Source organism: Puma concolor, chromosome B4 (assembly GCF_028749965.1).
Source record: "Puma concolor isolate L17-30 chromosome B4, mPumCon1.1.hap2, whole genome shotgun sequence".
Taxonomy (NCBI): Eukaryota; Metazoa; Chordata; class Mammalia; order Carnivora; family Felidae; genus Puma; species Puma concolor.
In genome coordinates this window covers 103,484,042-103,503,218 of record NC_141673.1, presented here as the reverse complement: position 1 = coordinate 103,503,218, position 19,177 = coordinate 103,484,042, and the positions used below count along the sequence as shown (strand labels likewise).

At 36.4% G+C, this 19,177-nt stretch overlaps 1 protein-coding gene across 5 annotated transcripts in view; it reads right to left on the bottom strand.

The window, feature by feature from the left end:
- The window catches only part of AKAP3 (A-kinase anchoring protein 3), a 49,783-nt gene that overhangs the window by 1,174 nt on the left and 29,432 nt on the right, over positions 1-19,177 (bottom strand). The gene's annotated exons all lie outside the window — the stretch shown is intronic.

Here is a 19,177-nt window from a genome sequence, read left to right as displayed (position 1 = left end):
AAAAACAACCAGATTTTTATTTTGTGTATTCTGCATCTGACTCTCTGAGAAAGAGTTAAAAGGAAAATAAATAGGCCAAGTATCAGGAGCTTTTCCAAAGGGGGAAATTTCCATGAGAGAGAATAAAGTAACATATGGATATTCTTAAAACAAATGGAAGGACCAAGTCAACAGAGAGAAGCTATAATTTTAGAACTAAAAACATAAAATCTAAATGAAAACTTGTCAGATGGGCTAAATTGAATGAAAATGAGAGAGAAAAGTTAGTTAAAGATGGATTCATAGAAATAAACTGCATTGAACAACATAAGAAATTGATTAAACTTTCTTCAATAAAACCTCTTTGAAAAAAATAAAGTGAGCTCAGGGACCTGTGGAATAATGCCAAAGGCCTTGCTTTTATGTCATTAGAGTTCCAAGAGAGGAATAAAGAGTTTGCAGAAAAAATGCTGCAAGAAACAATGGATGAAAGTTTCCCCAACTTGCCAAGAGATATAACTGACAAATTCAAAAAGCTCAGTGAGCCTAAAATAAGATAAACCTAATGAAATTCACTTTAGGACCTGTCAAAATCAAATTGCTGAAAATTAAAGAAAAATCTGAAAGCAGTCAGAGAAAATGCTGAATTATTTTTAAAAGAATAATTCAAATGACAGCATATTTTGGTCAAAAACCAAAAATGTCAGAAGGAAATGGCACAACACTTTTAAGCACTAAAAAGAACTGCCAAATCAGAATCCTGTATCAAAAATTATACATCAGGAATAAGGTAAAAAATGTTTATTTATTTATTTGAGAGAGACAGAGTGCACACAAGCCAGGGAGGGGCAGAGAGAAAAGGAGGGAGAGAGAGAGAGAATCCCAAGCAGGCTCCATGCTGGCAGTGTAAAGCCTGATGTGGGGCTTGATCCCACGAACTGTGAGATCATGACCTGTGCTGACAGCTGAGCCTGGAGCCTGCTTTGGTTCTGTGTCTCGCTCTCTCTCTGCCCCTCCCCTGCTTGCACTCTGTCTCTCTTTCTCAAAAATAAATAAAACATTTTTTAAAAACTTAAAAAAAAAACCACAAAAGAAGTCATGGCCAGAAATTGTGTTCTAATTCTTCAGGCAAAAGGAAAATTATGTCAGAAGGAAACTGGGAACATCAGGAATGAATGATGAACAACAGAAACAGTAAAAATCTCAATAATAAATTTTCTCTGTTCTTTAAAATACTGGCATACCTTGAAGATATTGTGGGTTCAGTTCAAGACCACCATAATAAAGTGATATCACACTTTATATAAAGTGAGTCAATTTTTTTATCACAATAAAGTGAGTCAAACCAAAAAAATATAATAGTATTGTTTACACTATTAAGTGTGCAACAGCATATGTCCAGAAAACAATGTACATAATTAAAAAATACTTTATTGCTAAAAAATGTCAACCATTATTTGAGTTTTCAGTGAATTTTTATCACTGATTACAGATCATCATAACAAATATAATAGTGAAAAAGTTTGAAATATTTTGAGAATTACCCAAATGAGACACAGACACACAGAGTGAGCAAATACTGCTGGGAAAATGGCACCAACAGACTTGGCAGATATAGGGTTGCTACAAACCTTTGAATTTGTGAAAAATGCAATACCTGCAAAGCACAATAAAGTGAGGCACAATAAAATGAGGTGTGACTTTATTTTTTATAATTGAAAGTAAAAATAACATTGTCTAAGGATTTTTCTAATATATGTAGATTACATTAAATAACTACAACGTAAGGGAGAAGGTAATGAGACCTATAAAGTAGTAAGATTTCTACACCACAGTTTAAGTGGCAACTATTGATTCTACATAGACTCTAAAAAGTATGTATATTGTAATCCTTAGGGAAACTACTTAAAAAACAACACAGAGATATAGTCAAAAACACAATAAATTAAAACAGAATACTAACAAAAAAAATTAAATAATCCAAAAGGTGGCAACAAATGGGGGAAAAGGAGGTAAATTAGAACAGTTGACCCAAATCCAAACATATCAATAATTAGGCTAAATGTAAATGATGTAAACATACCAACTGTCAGAATGGATTTAAAAAAAAACATGACTAGACTATATGTTACCTACAAAAAAGAAAAAACCTCTTCAAATGATATAGGTAAGTTAAAAGTAAAAATATTGAAAAAAATGTATCATTGAAACATCAATTGAAAAAAAGTTAGAATCTCAACATTTATGGACAAGTGATTTTTTAAAAAGGGGAAAGATAATTCATAAGGGCCAGCTCTCCATTTGTCTTTTCAACAAATGATACTGAGACAACTCATATCCACATGCAACAGGTGAATTTCGATGCCTTCCTCACATTATACACAAAAATGAACTCAATGTGGATCACAGACCAAAATATAAGAGCTGAAATTATCCAAGAAAACAAAGGAGAAAATCTTCATGGCTGGGTTAGGTCAGGGTTTCTCAATCTGGTCCTATTTACGTGATGGGCCAGGTAATTCTGTGTTGTGGGCTGTACTGTGCATTCTAGGATGTTTAGCAGCATCCCTGGCCTCTTCTACTAGACCCAAGTAGCAACTCCCTCTCAGCTGATGACACAACAAAATATATCTCTAGATACTGCCAAATGTCCCCTGGGGGCAAAACTGCTTCCATTTGAGAACCACTGGGGTAGGCAAGGATTTATTAGATATAACATCAAAAAGCACAAGCAATATGTTTTCATTCTTATGTGGATCCTGAGAAACTTAACAGAAGACCATGGAGGAGGGGAAGGAAAAAAAAAGTTAGAGAGGGAGGGAGTCAAACCATAAGAGACTCTTAAAAACTGAGAATAAACTGAGGGTTGATAGGGGGTGGGAGGGAGGGGAAAGTGGGTGATGGGCATTGAGGAGGGCACCTTTTGGGATGAGCACTGGGTGTTGTATGGAAACCAATTTGACAATAAATTTCTATTAAAAAAAAACCACAAGCAATAAAGGCAAAAAATAAATTAGATTTTATAATTGAAAACTTTTGCTCTTCAAAAGACTCCATTGAGTAAGAAGACAAACTGTAGACTGATAGAAAATATGTGCAAATCATTTCTATCTGATAAAGGACTCGTATCCAGAATATATAAGGAATTCTTATAACTTGGTTAAGAAGAAACCAACCCAGTCAAAATATGTGCAAAAGAGGGGCACCTTGGTGGCTCAGTTGGTTAAGTGTCCAACTTCAGCTCAGGTTATGATCTCACGGTTCATGAGTTCAAGCCCTGCATCAGGCTCTGTGCTGACAGCTCAGAGCCTGCTTAGAATTCTCTGTCTCCCTCTCTCTCTGCCCCTCCCCTGCTTGTGCTCTCTAAAATAAATAAACATTAACAAAAATATATGGGTAAAAGATTCACGCAGACAACTCACCAAAAAATATATATGAATGGTTAATGAGCACATAAAATGATGTTTATCAAATTAAATCTACAGTGAAATACCATTATAACAACTATAAAAAAATAATGTTGACAAAAATATGGAGAAACTGAAACCCACATACACCACTGGTGGGAATGTAAAATGGTACAGCTATCTTGGAAAACAGTTTGGAAGTTTCTTAAGAATTATGCTAACCATAACATGTAGCAATCCCACTCCTTGTTACCCAAGAGAAATGAGAACATGTGTCCACACAAAGACTTGTATGTGAGTATTCATAATAGCATTATTCATAATAGCAAAAAAGTGAAAATAATCCAAATTTCCAGTAGCTAATGAATGGATAAACAAAATGCATTATATATCCATTTCATGAAATTCAGCAATAAAGAGAAATGAACTACTGATACATACTACAACATGGATAAACCTCAAAAATATTATGCTTAGTGTGTGTAGTCTTTTACAGATGTAAAAGACTGCATATTTTATGGCTCCATTATAGAAAATGAAAGAAAGGTAAACCTATGATGATGGAAAACATAAATGTTTACATGTGGCTGGGGGACAGAAACAGAAATGTACCCTAGAAAGTTCTGAGATAGAGAAGTAAGGAGTTCCTAGACTTATCAGATACTAAAACACATTACTGAATAGCAGTAATTAAAACAATATGCTAGTAAAATACTAGGAATGGACAATTCAATGTAACAGAACAGAACATTCAAGAAAAGAACCAACAACCTGTAGCACCTAGAAAAAAATAAGAGATTGCATTCCTACCTCATACCTTATGTACAAATGAATTGAAAATGGATCAAAGTCTTAAATATTTTTAAAAATCATGAAAGTACTAGAGAAAAACATTGGTAATTTTTGTTAACATCCTGTAGTGAGCATGTTTTCCAAAATATGACATGAAACTCAGAAACAAAATTTTAAAATGCCTTATATTTGACTACATAAACATTTAAAAAATTTTATATGGCAAAACAAACTAAAACAAAACAAAAACACCAATCAAAAGACAAGTGACAAAAAATGTATTTAATATCATAAAGGCTAATCTTCTTGCATATATAAAACTCTTATAGGTCAATAAGAAAGGGAGTAGCAGCCAAGTAGAAAAATGGGCAGAGGTTATGAACAAAATTCATCCATGAAAAAGGAAATTCAAGTGGCTCTCAAATTTTTCTAATGAGAAAAGTGCAAAGCAAGGCAACATTTGGCAAAGATGAGAAGTTTGGCACTTACTATCGGTTAAAGCATGGGAAATGGGCACTCTCATATTGTTTTAATAGGAGTGCAAATTGGTACAAGCTCTATAGAGGCAATTTGGAAATATATATCTAATATACAAATACATTTCTCTGAGACATCTTGAAATTCCTTTCCTAGGTATTTAGCACATACAGATACATTTGAATCTGTATGTTTAGCATTATTTTTGGACAAAATATTAGCAACTGAAATGTCCATATATAGGAGAGTGGTTAAATATCCTTATACAATAATATATAGCCACTAAGAGAATGTGGCAGGTAATATGTTGTGGAAGAGAATATATATATATATATATATATATATATATATATATATATATACACACTGACTTAAGGAAAAGATATATACCTATAAGCATTTGCTTGTATATGCATATGTATTTCTGGAAGGATAAAGAAGAAATTAATCAGAAAGGTTTTCTCCAGGGAGGGCAATGGGTTGGGAGATAAGGATAGAAAAAAATCCTTAATTTCACTGTGCCTTTTGTGACTTTGGATGTAGTACTATACACATATTATCTATTCAAATATGGATACAAATTTGTTTAAAGAAATTGGGTTCATGGGCATCACAGTGTTACAGCATTAGCATGGGAGTATTTCCATATCTCCCCTTCTGCCAAAAAAAAAATCTCAAATAATTTTCAGGTAGTTTCTTTGATGTATACTTCATCCAACTGTTACTAAAAATATACTGATATTCAATGCAAACCTACTTATTAGTTGAGATTTGGACATGCTGTTGCCCATCCTTTCCATTCTTTCCCTTTAATAAAATAGATGATCATCTTTATCTTTACACTGGGCAAAGATGTATGTATGTGTGTAGGTGTTTGTGTGTATAAGAGGAATGCAAGTATGTTGCCTTCATTTTAATTAAGTATATTACAGACATTCTAATTCAAAATAATATAAAACCAAAATGTGTTATGTATGTTATGTATAATGGGTTTGACTTACAATATGGCTATAGAACAAAAGCATTTCACATATCATACACATGAAACCTATGCTCCTTTTTAGATTTTTTTCTTCAGTCTAAAGCTTTTGTGAATATAGGCCCCTCTACTAATTGTTGTGTATCAAAATAGCTGTCTTTATAGACTGGAAAAACTGTAAAGAGACAGAATCTGCCAAGAACTCTTAGGGATATATCTAGGATTAGAACCCCATGTTATATCCTCTAGCCCAAACTTAAATGTACACACATATGACCCGGGGATTTTGCTAAAATTGAGTTTCTAATTCAGTAGGGCAAGAATATAGCCTGAGATTCTGTACTTATAACAAGCTCCCAGGTGATGCCAGTGCTGTTGGTCCACAGACACACTTTAGTTCCAAGTTTATAAATCACAGAGTTTCTTATATAGTATAGCCTCTTCTGTATGTTATACAATCCTGTGTCTTCTCAGTAATCAGATAAACAAAGTAACCCAGTTACAAGGGTTACCAATACCACTTATTCTTCCACATCCTCTGGTTTCTATGAGGATGAATTATTTTTATAAATAATTCCAACCTCTTGTGCCATGCTTACTACTTACTTGGTGCTATTCTATTTCTCTCAACTGAAATGAAATTATCAAAAGCCCTAAGTGTGTGGTGTGTGTGTATGTGTATATGTGTGGTAGGGATGGTCTCTATTCCTTAATTCCTCTACATTACCATGAAGCAGCAACTTGAATAAGTATTCATGCTTTCCAGCCTCAAAATTTGATTTCAGGGAAGGATTCCAGATAACAGCATGAAAAGATCCTGAACTCACCTCTGCCCACAAACACAACAAATCTATAGCTACATATGGAATAAGTCCCTCTGAAAAGGACCCCAAAGCTAGCTGAACAGTGCTTCCACAAGAGAATATAGAAGAACCACATCAAGATGGGTAGGAGAGGCAGTTAGACATGGTCTAGCAAGAAAATGCACAGTGAGTTACACTCAGGAGGAATCTCATAATATGAAGATTGTCCCTGAGAAGTGAGGGGTTTGTGCCCCATATCAGACACCCAACCCTAATGAACTGTGCTAGAGAGGTAAGATCTTAACATGTCTGGCCTTAAAAACCAACAGTGTTTACTCCCAGGAGAACCAAATGGCTATAGGGAATGAAAAATCTGCTCTTAAATGGTTTGTATACAAACCCACTCATCCTGGAACACAGCACAAAAGCAACAGTTTGAAAGGCTCCTAGACTATATGCAAAGGAGACTCATTTCTTAATCTTAAAGCATCTGCCACAGAAGCAGAAACCTACTGGGACTCTCAGGATGAAGGCAGGTGCTATTTTTGTGTTTTCCTTCTGCCTTGTTGGTGCCAATACTGGCAGATATCATTTTCACACCACCCACAGGCCTGCTAGCTCCAGTGAGAGCACGCTGTTCCTGCACACTGCAGCCATGGCTCACCATGCCACAGCCAATGGATAGGCACAAACCACAAAAGGGATGCTCGTTGAGCACCTGGATCTTGGGGCCAAGGGGAATTGCATTTCTGGGCCCTATGGGTCTGCCACAGTTTGTTGATATCTCCTAAAAAGGAGCTTGAGCACATGTCTAAATACATGAATTTTGCAACTATTGCCCAGGAAGACCTCCAGATCTCCTGGTCTGGAAGTCTTCAGGGATTACAACTGTGGGTATATTTACATACCTTAAAAGTTGCTGCCTGAGGATCTGGCTTACAATTAACCTGAAACTAGGCAATGTCTGAGATCCCTCCCTTTGGAACACTGACAGATGTGGGCACACCCTCAACAACTGGGACCTATTAAGAACAATTCAAGTGAGGTTCCAGTCCACATGGTGGTGAAATAGGGGAACCCGAAGTTCCCTCATCCCTCAAACACAGCACTGTTGAGGCCAGAGGACTTGGAATTCCAAGAGTACAGGCTGTGGAGTGGCGGACATCTCCAAGAGCCCACGGGGACAACTTGGCAGACCATAGGTATGTGATTGCAAACTGGGAGAGAGAAAATGGGTGGCATAGGAACAGAGGGGAGGGATCCCCTTCTGTGGAGAGACAAAAGGAAGAGAGAGGCTGTGGAAGTGTAGGATTGTATTTGGATAAGAGAAAACCACGGACCAGGGAATGGACAAAATGGAGAAAGAATCAATTTCTAACGGCAGGGCTTTCTCTGGACTGGGGCCAGCAGCCCTGTTCATGCACCTGGGGAGGAGGGGAGCCAGTCCCAGGCTTGGTAACTAGCTTAGAGGTGCAGTCTGCAGTCAGAGAAAGCAATTCCCTCCCTTAAGTGCTGTGGGAAGAAGGCACAGAGCCATTCCAAGGACAAAAGACCCTGCAGGTGCCCGCCAACCAGAGGCCTTTGTTGGCTGGCTGAGTGGAGTGGCACTACCCTGGAACGGGGGCATGCAGAGTGGGATCCTTTAAGACACTGGGGTTTGAATCCAAGCCGAGCACCTGGGAGGTACAGGAGACTGCAGACTGGAACAAAACAGCCCGCTCACACACACATGGCACTGTGAGGAGCCAGAGGCCCTTTGTTGGCTGGCTGGCTGGAGTACTACTTCCCTGAAACCAGGGTGTGCAGAGCAAGATCCTTTAATACATTGGGGTTTGAATCCCAGCCAAGCACCTGGGGGGCACAGGAGACTGTGGAATGGAACAAACTGTCCTGCTCCTGCCTGCATGGCACTGTAAAGATGGTCTGAACAGAGTGGTTTGGGACACCCAGTCTGGGGAGGAGAGAATGGGGTTTTGCCATTTTTCTCCCCATCACCAACAAGGTGGGATTTCAGGGAATGGACAAGGGGCCCACAGTGGAGGTGGGACATGCCTATGTCACACCACACCCATCCATGCCTGGTAACTGTGTACCCACCAGAGCAAGATTGACACTGACTGAACCAGACGGCCCCTCGTCCAGACTAGGGCAGCCACTGGTCCCAAGGGTTATGTCAATGAACAAATCAAAGCACACCTGGTGGAAGGTCCAAACCACCACTACAAGTAGGGAGATAAAGCAATCAGAGTCACAACAACAGCTAGCATGTAACACACTCCAAAAACACCTCCTGAAGGGCCAGGCCCTGGACATCACATGACCCCTCTTTAATATAGTAGTGCTTGCAGGTACAGGACACCTAAGAAGCTACTTAAACACATAAGGGACAGAAAACTAGCCAAAATGATGAAACAGAAGAATTCTGAAAAGAAATTCCAGGAAGAAATGACAGCTAGAGAATTGCTTAAAACAGACATAAACAATACATCTGATCAAGAATTTAGAATAATAGCCATAAGAATAATCACTGGTTTTGAAAAAAACATAGAAGACAGCAGAGAATCTATTGCTGCAGAGTTCAAGGAACTAAAAAACAGTCACGATGAATTAAGAAATGTTGTAAATAAGGTGCAAAATAAACTAGATTCAGTGACAGCAAGGATGGAAGAAGCAGAGGGGAGAATATGTGAAGCAGAAGATAAAATTATGGAAAATGATGAAGCTGAGAAAAAGAGATAAGAAAGTACTAGACCATGAGGGGAAAATTAGAGAACTAAGTAGTTCAATGAAACATAGTAATATCTGTATCATAGGAGTGCCAGAAGAAGAAGAAGAGAGAGAAAGGGGCAGAAGGTTTATTGAACAAATTATAGCTGAGAACTTCCCTAATCTGGGGAAGGGAGCAGACATCCAAATCCAGGAGGCACAGAGAACTCCCTTCAGATTTAACAGGAATAGGTCTTCTCCACAGCATATCATAATGCAACTGGAAAAATACAAAGATAAAGAGAGAATTCTGAAAGCAGCTAGGGACACACGGGCCTTAACCTACAAGGGTAGACACATCAAGGGTAGTAGCAGACCTGTCCACTAAAACTCGGCAGAAGGGAGTGGAAGGAAATATTCAATGTGCTGAATAGGAAAAATATGCAGCCAAGAATCCTTTATCCAGCAAGACTGTCATTCAGAATAGAAGGAGAGATAAAGGATTTCCCAGACAAACAAAAACTAAAGGAGTTTATGACCACTAAACCAGCCCTACAAGAGATCCTAAGGGAGAAGTTGTGAGTGGAATGCTGCAAAGACTACAAAGGACCAGAGACACCACCACAAGCATGAAACCTACAGATAATACAATGACATTAAATCCATATCTTTCAATAATAATGCTGAATGTAAATAGACTAAATGCTCTAATCAAAAGACATAGGGTATCAGAATGGATAAAAAAAACAAGATCCATCTATATGCTGTCTACAGGAGACCCATTTTAGACCTGACGACACCTTCAGATTGAAAGTGAGGGGATGGAGAACCATCTATCATGCTATTGGAGGTCAAAAGAAAGCTGGAGTAGCCATATTTGTATCAGACAAACTAGATTATAAACTAAAGGTTGTAACAAGATATGAAGAAGGGGATTATATCATAATTACAGGGTCTATCCATCAAGAAGAGCTAACAATTATAAATTTTTATGCCCCCAACTTGGTGACTTCCAAATATATAAATCAATTAATCACAAATATAAACAACCTTTTGGATAAGAATCTGGTAACTGCAGGTAGCTTTAATACTCCACTTAGAGCAATGGACAGATCATCTAGGCAGAAAATCAATAAAGAAACAATGGCCCTGAATGATACACTGGACCAGATGGACTTGACAGATATACTCAGAACTTTTTATCCAACAGCTGCAGAATACACATTCTTCTCAAGTGCACATGGAACATTCTCCAAGATAGATCACATACTGGGTCACAAAACAGCCCTCAAAAAATAGAAAAGAATTGAGATCATACTGTGCATATTTTCAGATCACAATGCTATGAAACTTGAGATCAACCACAAGAAAAAAATTTGGAAAATCTCCAAATGCATGGAGGTTAAAGAACGTCCTACTAAAGAATGAATGGGTCAACCAGGCAATTAGAGAAGAAATTTAAAAATATATGGAAGCAAATTAAAATGAAAACACAACAATCCGAACCCTTTGGGATGCAGCAAAGGAGTCCTAAGAAGAAAATACATTGCAACCCAGGCCTATCACAAGAAACAAGAAAAATCCTAAATATAAAATATAACTTCACACCTAAAGGAACTAGAAGCAGAACAGCAAATGAACTCCAAGGCCAGTAGAAGAAGAGAAATAATAAAGATTAGAACAGAAATAAACAATATAGAATCCAAAAAAAAAAAAAAAACCCAACCCAACCAGTAGAACAGATAAATGAATCTAAGAGCTGTTTTTTTGAAAAAATAAAGTTGATAAATCTCTAGCCAGACTTCTCAAAAAGGAAACAGAGAGGATCCAAATAGATAAAATCACAAATGAAAAAGGACAGATCACAGCCAACACCACAGAAATACAAACAATTATTAAAGAATACTATGAAAAATTATATGCCAACAAACTGGAAAACCTGGAAGAAATGGACAAGTTCCTAGACACCCACACACTACCAAAACTCAAACAGGGAGAAACAGAAAATTCGAACAGACCCATAACCATCCAAGGAATTGAATCAGTTATCAAAAATCTCCCAACAAATAAGAGACCTGGGCCAGATGGCTTCCCAGGGGAATTCTCCCAGACATTTAAAACAGAGTTAATACCGATCTTCTCAAGCTGTTCCAAAAAATAGAAATGGAAGGAAAGCTTCCAGACTCATTCTATGAAACCAGCATTACCTTGATTCCCAAACTAGACAGAGACTCCACAAAAAAGGAGAGTTACAGGCCAATATTCCTGAGAACACAGATGCAAAAATTCTCAACAAGATACTAGCAAATTGAATTCAAGTGTATTAAAAGAATTATTCACCATGATCAAGTGGGATTCATTCCTGGGTTGCAAGGTTGGTTCAAAATTTGCAAATCAATCAATGTGTATAGCACATTAATAGAAGAAAGGATAATAACCATATGATCCTGTCAATAGATGCAGAAAAAGCATTTGACAAAATACAGCATCCTTTCTTAATAAAAACCTTCAAGAAAACCGGGATAGAAGGAACATACCTTAACATCATGAAAGACATATATGAAAAGTCCACAGCTAATATCATCCTCAATGGGGAAAAACTGAGAGCTTTCCCTCTGAGATCAGGAACATGGCAGGGATGTCCACTCTCACCACTGTTGTTTAACATAGTGTTGGAAGTCCTAGCTTCAGCAATCGGATGACAAAATAAAAGCCATCCAAATTGGCAAAGAAGTCAAACTTTCACTTTTTGCAGATGACATGATACTCTACATGGAAAACCCAAAAGACTCCACCAAAAAGCCACTAGAACTGATACATGAACTCAGCAAAGTTGCAGGATACAAAAATCAATGCACAGAAATCGGTTGCATTTCTATACGTCAATAATGAAGCAACAGAAAACCAAGAAATTGATCCCATTTACAATGCACTAAGAACCATAAAATAACAAGGAATAAACCTAACCAAAGATGTAAAATATCTGTATGCTGAAAACTATAGAAAACTTATGAAAGAAATTGAAGAAGACACAAAGAAATGGAAAAACATTCCATGCTAATGGATTGGAAGAACAAATATTATTAAAATGTCAAGGGGCGCCTGGGTGGCTTAGTCGGTTAAGTGGCCGACTTCGGCTCAGGTCATGATCTCGCGGTCCATGAGTTCAAGCCCCGTGTCGGGTTCTGTGCTGACAGCTCAGAGCCTGGAGCCTGTTTCAGACTCTGTGTCTCCCTCTCTCTACTCCTCCCCTGTTCATGCTCTGTCTCTCTCTGTCTCAAAAATAAATAAACGTTAAAAAAAATTAAAAATAAAATAAAATGTCAATACTACCCAAAGCAATCTACACATTCAATGCAATCCCAATCAAAACTGCACTGGTATTATTCTCAAAGCTAGAAAAAACAATCCTAAAATTAGTATGGAACCACAAAAGACCCCAAATAGCCAAAGCAATGTTGAAAAAGAAAACCAAAGCAGAGGCATCACAATGCTGGACTTTAGCCTCTACTACAAAGCTGTAATCATCAAGGCAGTATGGTATTGGCACAAAAACAGACATATATAATAGAGAAACCAGAACTGGACACACAAATATATGGACAACTAATCTTTGACAAAGCAGGAAAGAGTATCCATTGGAAAACAGTCTCTTTAGCAAATGGTGCTGAGAGAACTGGACAAGCAACATGCAGAAGAATGAAACTGGACCACTTTCTTACACTACACACAAAAATAAATTCAAAATGAATGAAATACCTAAATGTGAGACAGTAAACCATCAAACCCTAGAGGAGAAAACAGGCAACAATCTCTTTAATCTCAGCCACAGCAATTTCTTGCTCGACATGTCTCTGAAGGCAAGGGAAATCAAAGCAAAAATGAACTATTGGGACCTCTTCAAAAAAAAAGCTTCTGCACAGGGAAGGAAGCAACAAAACTAAAAGGCAACTGATGGAATAGGAGAAGATATTTGCAAATGACATATCAGATAAAGGGTTAGTGTCCAAAATCTACAAAGAACTTACCAAACTCAACACCCGAAAAACAAATAACCTGATGAGGAAATGGGCAGAATGGAATGTCACTTTTCCAAATAAGACATTCAGATGGCTAACAGACACATGAAAAGATGCTCAACATCACTCATCATCAGGGAAATACAAATCAAAACCACACTGAGATACCACCACACACTGGTCAGAGTGGCTAAAATGGACAACTCAGGAAACAACAGATGTTAGTGAGGATGTAGAGAAACAGGAACCCTCTTGCACTGTGGGAATGCAAACTGGTGCAGTCACTCTGGGAAACAGTGTGGAGGTTCCTAAAGAGATTAAAAATAGAACTACCTTATGATCCAGCAATAGTACTACTAGGAATTTATCCAAAGAATAAAGGAGTGCTGATTCATAGGGGCACATGTACTCCAATGTTTATAGCAGTGATTTCAACAATAGCCAAATTATGGAAAGAGCCCAACTGATGAATGGCTAAAGAAGATGTGGTTTATATATACAATGGAATACTACTTGGCAATGAGAAAGAATAAAATCCTCCCATTTGCAACAACGTGGATGGAACTGGAGGGTATTATGCTAAGTGAAATAAGTCAGTCAGAGAAGGACAGATATCATATGTTTTCACTCATCTGTTGAACTTGAGAAACTTAACAGAAGAATATGGGGGAAGGGAAGGGGGAAAATAGTTGCAAACAGAGAGGGAAGTAAACCTATAAGAGACTCTTAAATACAAAGAACAAACTGAGGATTGATGGGAGGGGCAGGGGAGAGGAGAAAATGGGTGATGGGCATTGAGGAGGGCACTTGTTGGAATGAGCACTGGGTGTTGTATATAAGTGATGAATCACAGGAATGTACCCCCAAAACCAAGAGCACACTGTATACACTGTATGTTAGCTAACTTGACAATACATTATATTAAAAAAAAGAACAAATCAAGCTAATCAGAAAATCACTAAGATCTGAGAAACAGCCAAAAGCTAGGATACAGCTGAATAATAAGTTTCATCTCCTATATAAGGCCACTCCTTCAAGGCTAGGAAAGAGCTGTTTCACCTAATACATAGAAACAAACAAAGAGTTAAACAAGATGAGAAGACAGAGTAATATATTCCAAACAAAAGAATAAGACAAAACTTCAAAAAAGAGACCTTAATGAAATGGAGATAAGTAATTTACCTGATAAAGAGTTCAAAGTAGTGGTCAGAAAGATGCTCACCAAACTCAGGAGAAGAATAGATAAACATGGTGAGAACGAACAATGAGATGGAAAAGATAAGAAAGTACCGTACAGAAGTCACAGATCTGAAGAATACAATAGTTAAACTGAATAAAGCACTAGAGAGGTTCAATAGAAGACTAGATAGAGTAGAAGAACAGATCAGTGACCCAGAGACAGCAGTGGAAATGACCCAAACAGAGCAGCAAAAAGAAAAATGAAGTTTTTAGTGTAGGAAAACTTCAAACAGAAGTTTGCATTATAGGAGCCCAGAAGAGAAGACAGTAGAAAATTTATTTGAATAAATAATGGCTAAAAACATTCCTAACCTGGGGAAGTAAACAGACATCCACCTCCAGGAAACAATGAAAGTTCCACATAAAATGAACCCAAAGAGATTATTTAATTTATAATTGAGATGTTAAAAGTTAAAGATAAAAAGAGAATATTAAAAGCAGCAAGAGAAAAACAACTTGTCCTATAGAAGGGAACCTCCATAAGACTATCAGGAGATTTTTCAGCAAAAATTTTGCAAGCCAGAAGGAAGTGGTATGATAAATTCAAAGGGCTGGGGGAAAAAAAATCTTCCAGTTGAGAAGAGTCTACTGGCAAGGTTATCAATCAAAATTGAAGGAGAGATAAAAAGTTTCCCAGAAAAGCAAAAGCTAAAAAAGTACATTATTATTATTCTACCCTTATAAGAAATGTTAAAGGAACTTCTTTAAGCTAAAAACAAAAGGCACTAACTAGTAACAAGAAAACATATGAAAGTAAAAATCTCTTTGGTGAATGCAAATGTTAGTAAAGGTAGTGAATTAGCCACTTATAAAGCTAGTATAAAGGTTAAAAGACAAAAGTAGCAAAATCCAGTGTAACTATAATAACAGTTAAGGGAATACAAAATAAAAAGATATAAACTAGGACATTAAAAATACAGAACATGGGGGAGGTGCAAAAATGTAGAATTTTAAAAATGTGCTCAAACTTAAGATGCTATCAACTTAAATAGACTGTTGTAAATATAGGATGTTATATGTAAACCTTATGGTAACCATAAAGCAATAATCTAGATACACATAAGACAATGAAAAAGAATTCTAAATGTAACGCTAAAAAAAATCACCAAACCACAAGAGAAGAAAGCAAGAGAAGAAAGGAACAGAGAGGAACAACAAAAACAGAAAATAATCATGAAATTGGATTTAAAAAGCCCACAAGACCCATTTGTTTGTTGCCTGCAAGAGATTTACCTCAGATCTAAGGACACACACACCGGGCTCAAATAAAATCAGAAATGAAAGAGGAGAAGTTTACAACTGATACTACAGAAATACCAAGGGTTATAAGAGTGTACTATGAAAAACTACATGCCAGAAAATTGGACAACCTAGAAGAAATGTATAAATTCCTAGAAACATATACTCTTTCAAGGCTGGATCATGAAGAAAATCTGAATAGACCGATTTCTAGCAAAGAGATTGAGTCAGTAATCTGATTCAACAAACAAAAGTCCAGGACCAGATGGCTTCACTGGTGAATTCTACCAGACATTCAAAGAAGATTTAATACCTGTCTTTCTCAAACTATTCCAAAAAAATTGAAGAGGAGAGAACACTTCCAAACTCATTGTACAGGTCAGGCATTACCTTGATACCAAAACCATATAAGGACACCAGAAAAACAAATCAGAGGCCAACATCCCTAAATGAACATAGATACAACATCCTCTACAAAATATTAGCAAACCAAATTCAACATTACAATAGAAGAATCATACACCATGCTCAAGTGGCATTTATTCCAAGGATGCAAGGATGGCTCAACATTTACCAATGAATCAGTATGATATACCACATTAACAAAATAAAAGATTAAAATTATATGATCATCTCAATAAATGCAGAAAGAAGCATGTGACAAAATTTAATACCCACTTATGATAAAAAGCACTCAACAAAGTGGGTATAGAAGGAACCTACGTCAATACAATGAAGGCTTTATATGACAAAGCCACAGCTAATATCATACTCAATGGTGAATAGTTGAAAGCTTTTCCTCTGAGATCAGGAACAAGACAAGAATGCTCTAGCCACTTTTATTCAACATATTATTGGAAGTCCTAGTCACAGAAATTAAGCAAGAAAAGGAAATGAAGGGCATCCAAATCAGAAAGGAAGAAGCAAAATTCTCTCTAATTACAGATGACATGAATATATATATATATCCCTAAAGACACCATCAAAAACCTGTCAGAACTAATTTATGAAATTAAGTAAAGTTGCAGGAAAAAAATCAATATACAGATATCTGTTTTGTTTCTATACAATAATAACAAATTACTAAAAAGAGAAATTAAAACAATCCTATTTACAATTGCATCAAAAGGATAAAATACCTAGAAATAAATTTAACCAAAAAAGTGAAAGTACTGTGAAATGAAAATTGTAAGACACTGATAAAAGAAATTGAAGATGACACAAATAAATGTAAAGGTATCCTGTGCTCATGGATTGGAAGAACTAACATTGTTAAAATGTCCATACTACCCAAAACAATCTACAGATTCAATGCAATATGTATCAAAATCCAGTGGCATTTTTCACAGAACTAAAACAAATAATTCTAAAATTTGTAAGGAACCACAAAAGGCCCCACATAGCCAAAGCAGTCTTGAGAAGGAAAAAACAAACCTGAATGTACCATGCTTGCTGATTTTAAACTGCGCTACAAAGCTATACTAATCAAAAAAGTATGGTTTTGCCACTAAAAACAGACACATAAGTCAATGGAACAGAATGGAGAGCCCAGAAATAAGCCCACACATATATAGTCAATTAATTTACAAAAAGGAGCCTAGAATATGCAACAAGGAAAGAACAGTTTATTCAATAAATGGTGCTCAGTAAACTGGACAGCTACATGCAAAAGTATGAAACTAGGCCACTACCTTACATCATATAAAAAATTAACTCAAATGGATTAAATACTTGAATAGAAGACCTGAAACCATAAAATTCCTAGATGACACAAGTGGTAAGTTCCATGACACTGGTCTTAGTGATTTTTTTTTGAGTCTGACTCCAAAGGCAAGGGAAATGAAAGCAGAAACAAATAGGGACTACATCAAACTAAACAGCTTCTGCAGAACAATAGAACCATCAACAAAATGAAAAGGCAGCCTATTGAATGGGAGAAAATATTTACACATTACACATCTGATCAGGGGTTAATATTCAAAATATATGACTCCTACAACTTAACAACAAAACACAAGCAACCTGATTAAAAAATAATTTAGAGAAAGACAAATATTGCATGATTTCATTTATATATGGAATCTAAAAAACAAAACAAATTAATAAACAAACAGACAAAAACAGACTCTTAAATACAGAGAACAAACTAGGGGTTGCCAGAGGGAAGGAGTGTGGAGGGTGGCAAAACTGGTGAAAGAGATGAAAAGGTATAAGGTTTTAGTTATACAATAAATAAGTCATGGAGATGAAAAGTCCAGCATGGGGAATGAAGTCAATAACATTGTAATAACCTTGTATGGTGAAAGATGGTGACTACACTTATTGTGGTGAGCACTGAGTAATGTGTAGAGTTATAAAATTACTACTTTGTACATCTGAAACTAATACATTGTATGCCAACCTTATTTCAATAAATTTTAAGAATAATGCAACAAAAAATGGGCAGAAGATCTGAATAGATATTTTTTGAAAGAAGACAGATGTTCAATATCTAATTGAAGTAATTATCAGGGAAAAGCAAATCAAAACCGCAATAAAATATCACTTCATACCTGTTAGAATGGCTATTATAAAAAAGACAAGAAATAACAAGAATTGGAGAAGATGTGGAGAAGAGGAAATCCTCACACACTGTTGGTGGAAATGTAAATTGGTATAGGCACTGTGGCAAGTGATATGGAAATTCTTCAAAAAATGAAAAATAGAACTACCCTATAATCCAGCAATTCCACATCTGAGTATTTATCTGAAGAATACAAAAACACAAATTTGAAAAGCTATATGCACCTGTATGTTCATTGCAGCATTTTTTACAGTAGTCAAGATATGGAAACAACCCAAGTGTCCTTCAACGGGTAAATGGATAAAGAAGGTATGGGGTGTGTGTGTGTGTGTGTGTGTGTGTGTGTGTGTGTGTGTGTGTGTGTGTGTGTGTGATGGAACAGTACTCAGCCATAAAAAAGGAGGAAACCTTGTCAGTTGTGACAACTTGAGGGTGGAACTCGAGGGTGTAATGCTAAGTGGAATAAGTCAGAGAAAGACAAATACTATATGATTTCCAGATTTATATCTTGAATCTAAATAACAGAACAAAAACAAACTCATAGAGATAGAAAACAGACTGGTAGTTATCAGAGGGAAACTGGGTTAGGAGTGAGTGAAATAGGTGAAAGAGTTGAATCATGTGGTGATGGATGGTAACTAGACTTACGGTGAAAATCACTTTATAGTATATCCAGATATTGAATTATAATGTTGTATACCTGAAACAGATATGCAGGTATACTAGTTTTATTATACTTTGCTTTATTGTGCTTTGCAGATATTGTGTTTTTAACAAAGTGAAATTTGTGACAACCCTGCATTAAGCAAATCTATTGGTGCCATTTTCCAACAGAATTTGTTCACTCTGTCTCTGTGTTATATTTTGGTGATTTCGCAATATTTCAAACTTTTTCATTATTATTATATTTGTTGTAGTGATCTTGACTAGTGATTATACTTGCTAAGAGCTCAAAAATGGTTAACATTTTTAGC